We start from the raw sequence: 6,000 nt of genomic DNA, 5'->3' as shown, positions 1-6,000 counted from the left end.
ACATTCTAAGGTACATTTGTGTGTGTCTCTCTCTCTCTTTCTCTGTGTGTGTGTGTGTGTGTTCTTGGGACTGTGAGATGGACAAAAACTTAGGCCTCTTGTTTAACCTTTTAGCAGCGTGTTTCTACTGTGCTTCTTCCGTTTTCGACCTGAGCATTTCAAGAGTCACCAAATAACATTGAGGACAAACCTGGGCAGAATGTCCAATTCACTCCTCCAGTAATCAAATTTGTCTAGCATTTTGTCCAAGTCCTGTCTTCTTAGTACTTCTACATTTTAATTTTTGCCTTCCATGCCAGCAAGGCTGCCAACAACTCTGGACCACAATTTCAGCTGAACTTCAATGGCCTCAGACAGGTAATGGGAAATGTCCCAGGGGAAAAGTGACAGTTAATGTGAATCTCACATAAATGAGTTTCCATCATTTCTTGGATCTTGCTTTCTTCCCACATTCCATGTCTTAGTGGCTGCATTTACTTAACAATGAAACTAAAGAGATGTTTTTCTTTTTCATCCAGTTTTATACTTTTTGGTGATAGAGGTCTTTCCAAGCTCTTTTGCAGTTTGACACATTGAGAAATTTATTTCTGTCTACTCTGATACTTTCTGTTACATTTTAATTCAATTCAAATATAAATATATATTTTGAATACTTACTGTGTAACTTTTATTTTTATAACATTGGTCAAAATATGTTTTCTTTCTTCAAGGACTTTAAACTCTAGTGATGGTTTTGGATCAAATTGATAAGAAACTCGAATCACATGTAGAGTAATATATATTAAAAGAAAAAGATTTATAATAGTTTTGATATTCTTGGTGCTATATGTCTTTTAGTTTTACTGCCTGGTCTAAGAGCCGTCTCCTTCATATATTCTAAATATTAGAATCCTATATTCATCTGTTTTGTAACCTGTGTCTGAGTGAGGTGACCATGCTGCCATCTGTTACATTTCTTGTATGATGGCTGTTGCCCTCATTATAGGTTATTGCGAGTCTCCAGGGGCTAGAATCTCTTTGCCTTTGAGCCATTTTCCAACAAAATAAAAATGGCTGGCATTTCCTCTTGTCACTACACAAGCTGTATTGTAAAGATTGCCTCAATTGTAGCATCACTTATGTTATCTTAAGCAGAATTGATTTTGTTTTCATGTTGTGGGAATGAAAGTTGGCTCAGTAAAAAGCTTTTCTAAGTACCATGTTGCTGTATTTCATGTACCTGAATCTTCACATCATGCTGATTTTGCATAATAATGGTGACATTATTTAGTATTTATTCTGGATATTTAGACAGAAAAGCATTTGAGATACAATCTACCATATGTGTACCAGAGGAAGAAGGCGTTCTTTAGAGTTCATTATCACAAAATTAAAACAACTGGGTAGTTCTTTCAATTTAGCATTAAGACTCTAGTGTCAATTATCTTCTATTATTCTGGCCAAAGCCAGTAATTTTTATAGGAGACAGAATGAATCTTGTCACTGAGCTTTTGTACTCTGTGAGATAATGTGAGAGGCATATTATCTGTGTCTGAGCATTTTTCAATTCATCTTTCTATTTTTTCACAAAGGTACAGCTAAAATATTTTTAACTTTCTGAAAGCCAAATGCCAAATCCTAAACACCTTTAGGATCTGATAACACTACCATGCACCATTTCCGTCAGCCTCAGTTCTTGATTTTTCTGTTCAGATATTTCTGTATTCGCTTGAATTGAGTGTAGGCATTTTTTCATCAATTTTAGTAAAAAATGGCACTTAACTTGAAGTAGGAAGAAACACAAAGTAAATCACAGCATATGACTATAGGACAAAACTGAGATCCAAGAGAACTGGGCTCTACTTTTGTTACCATAATTTAATGTATGATCATGGAAAGTAACTTGATTTGGCATATCTTCATTTATAACGTAGGTAGAATATATTTAATAAGCTTTAAGTTTTCTTTCCATGAAACATGTGCGAATTTTATGACAGCTAGCATAGTCCTGGTCACATGTAAGCCATCCCAGAAAAATGCTTAGTAATCCTATTATTTATTAATTCAGCTTCAGAGAGTACATTTTTTTCTCAAATGCTTTAACATTTTTTTAAATATTTTTATATATTTATAAATTTTTATTTTCTTTTACTAGGCTTAATGTCATTGAACTTTTTACATTAGGGTCTATATTCCAACCTTTTATATTTTTTGTTACTTGTCCCTAAATATGTATAATACTCTGAATTATCTCAGCCTCCTTCTGTATTTGGCAAATTCCATCTTGCACTAGAGAATAATCATTAATTTATACAGCTTATCCTCTGTGAAAGTGTAGATCAAATTTAATGTTTAGAAAATAAATCCTGAGCTTCGAACCACCTCCATGCTAGACACTGAATATATATGTCACAGATGCTGATGAGAAGTATCTTATTTAATTTTAGAAGAGATCGTAAGCAGAATAAAATCAATGAAAACCATGTAATAGTAACATTATTTCACTTTTTACACAAAACAAAACATTATGTAGACTTTTTATTGTAGCGACTGATATAAAACTGTTGTCATACATACATGGTGATATTTTTGGTCAGTATGATAAATCTAAATGCCAAAAATGTTTTTAGGCTGAGAATTACACTAATAATTGAAAATATTTTCATGGTAGCTTTCAGAAATCTGAAAATATTTATGGAATATTTCTGCATTATGTTACCATATCTAAGTTCATATTAAACATACTATCAGACTCATAATGTGCTATTCTTTCTGGCTCCACAATTCTAAAAAACACAGAGACAGCAAATAGAACCATTCTGAAAACAAGTGATGTGACAAAATTTTAAAAAAATTTTTATGTTCTATTAATCCTGAAACTACTATTAAGTAAAAAGCATCACCCATGTTCTAACTATTTATGAAGCACATGCTCTCTCTCTCTATTGAAAATACTGACTTCCACTTATCCCTACCACAAATCATGTAGTCAAACATCCACACACACTTTTTCCTACCACTCAACTTGGCAAAAATTACTTCATAATTTTCTCCTAATAGTACTCATATACTAATCAATCACTAAGTTGTCAGATTTTCTGATTTTAAATCTACTTTTCTTACATACTAGATATATGACATTGCTTATTAATTTATGTATTGAAAATTATGCTCCTTACTGGTAATATTTGCACCAACCTTATGGAGTTTAATTAAGGATCCAAAGAGAAACAAATGCAAAATTCTAATTATAATGCCTCCTTTTTCTCTTTTCTCTTAGATCAACTAATGCTGTTGAATATAATGTTGATTATTGGAAGCTTGCCCTTTTAGTATCTTTTGTGTGAAGCACATGCTTCATATAATAATCAACCATTTCCCAATTTTGAAATATTGTTTTCCAATATTTTTCTATTCCAAATAATGCTTTATTGAACATGCTTGCATGCATATGTTTACATATTTGTCTTACTTAAACTTTAATAACTATTTTCAAATTGTTCTCTAAAATGATTGTAACAAGTTAAATTCTTACCAAGAATACAATTGTCTAAATCTCTAAATCTCTCAATCCTTTAAAATTATCTTCTAATAAGTAAAATGAAATATCATTAGTGTTTTTACATTTTATTGATCATTCTGAAAGATAATAATCCTGGAATTTTCATATGCATTTATCAGTTGAGTTGAATATCTTTAAAATTTTTATTTTATAGGAGCTCTTTGGACTTCGGGGATATTGGCTCTTGTTTTTTTTTTCCCACATGGTAAATGTTTTCTCCGTTTTTAAATTTTATTTTGAATATATTTATGGCCTATTTTTGAAGATTTAAATTTAACTTTATGTAATCTGTTCTGCCTTCATTTTTGTTGGTTTTGTTCTTTATGGTTTGCTGAGTCCTGCTTACAAAAGCACCCTCCTGGTAAGGATGTATAAAAGTTTTAGTGTCCTGCATGTCTCTTCCATGTTCTATAACAATAAAATATTCCCTAAGTGTCTAGTAAACCAGGACTACACTTTCCCCTCAGGCTTCCATTGTGACTGTGTATGGAAGTGGACATTCCTGCAATAACGGTCAACCTTTGATAGGGGTAGAGTATAAATACAACAGTAATGGCTTCATTAGAACAGATTCTTTTCTAAAAGTTACCATTTTAAAAAAGAAAACATACATATTGAAGGGCAACAGAGGTCTGTTTCAAAGCATTTTACAAGGATGATTTTCAAGATATAACCTCTCCTCAAATAACATGAGCCTGGGAATTTGGCAGTTAATCTATTTTGAAATAATTCAATCTTAATCTCAATCTAATCTTAAGTCCTACCTAGTCTTAACTAATGTGTTAATTTCTATTTTTACAATGTTTTTCACTTTTGACTTTCCCTTCCATAAAGTTAATGGGAAGAGAAATACATGTATAAATTTTTGACTACATTTCCCATGAATATTTCAAAATGCATAAACTGTGTGTGTGCATGTGTCTCAAAAACAATGTGGGAAGAGTTAGATAACAACAGCAATCAAAGAAATTCAAATCATTATGCATTTCTTACTCAGTATCTCACGTCATGATTTTCAGATAAAGACAAGTGCTGGAACCATCTTTAGGTTTACTCACATGTCTGGCACCTGAGGTTGAGTTTCTCAAAGAGTTGAGGAATGGAATAGCTGAGTTTCCTCAGCCAACCCCTTTATCTCTGTGTGGCCTCTTTCTGTGATATCTCCAGCAAGGTAGCTTCCTAGATGACTGACTCTTACAGAGGGAGAAAGAGAGAGGGAGAGAGGAAAAGAGAGAGAGAGAGAGAGAAAGGAAACCAGGTGGAAATTGTATCACCTTCCTCAACCTAGCCTTGATAATCACTCAGCATCATTTCCACCTTAATCTTTCAACACAGAAAATAACAAGGGTATTTCAAGATTGAAGAAGAGGACATAGCAACTCTAAATTTCTATGAGAAGTACGGTAAGTAACTTGTACACATGTACAAAAACAATTGTGATGTCAAAAAATAAGAAATTCTTTAAATTATTTCAGATACAAAAGTACCATAGAATGCCATATAACATGAAACCGATGATATATCTCTTTAAATATTAAGAAGGAAGGATCTCTAATACATTTAATTTTGAAATATTTTCATTTTTAATATATTGAGCTTTATCATCACACATGTGTGTTATTTGACTCTTAAAACGTTTGACAGGTTGAAATATAACAATCTCATTGTTTTAGTTATATTTTATTTTTCATGTGGTTAACAATAATACAGAGTTGAGGGTGAACATTTATGATCCAAAAGAATTTTGTTCCTCACAGTTTAGCTGAATATACTACTTGAAGTAACTAGAATATATATTTGTTATACTGATCTGGAGAATTTTGTGCTCATTTTATCACATCTCTGAATGTTTTATAACAGCAGAAATTATGTTCTTTAATGTCAACATTCTTATCTTTACCTATCTATATGTGGTGAAAACTATAGATAAATAAGATAGATAAAACTGCATTTTTTTCAGGTTTGTGCTAGTAAAAGAACCAGGAGTTAGTTTTAGGGTTTAATTTATACCTAAATCTTCTCTCACCATAAATTTCTAGAAACTACAGTGAATCTGGACAACTCAATTTGAAAATCACTGCAATGATAATTTCCACTCTCTCTTTTATCAATAAAACATTCATGTATGAATAGCTCAAATTTATTTTCTGGTTTAAACATAAAAAAGTTTATACCCAGTCTCTTTTATTGAAATACTAATAGTCATGCTTAGATGTATTTGCTCAGTATTTTCTCCACTAATATCCAGTCACTTTCTGCTTCTCATCAAAATTTCTCAAAATACAAGTATATAATTGATATTTTTCCTTTACTTCTAGTGAACTTTAATATTCACATTTAACTTTCTGAAACTCAGCAGTCAATATAATTAACAACAGCATTCAAATAGTATAATTCAGTGGGTATTTTCTAATCCTTCCCACTTAATGTCACCATGTGTAGAATTCCTTGAACCACTT

Source organism: Pan troglodytes, chromosome 3 (genome assembly GCF_028858775.2).
Source record: "Pan troglodytes isolate AG18354 chromosome 3, NHGRI_mPanTro3-v2.0_pri, whole genome shotgun sequence".
Lineage (NCBI taxonomy): Eukaryota > Metazoa > Chordata > Mammalia > Primates > Hominidae > Pan > Pan troglodytes.
The sequence above is the reverse complement of the archived record's forward strand: the minus strand, read 5'-3'. Positions refer to the sequence as shown.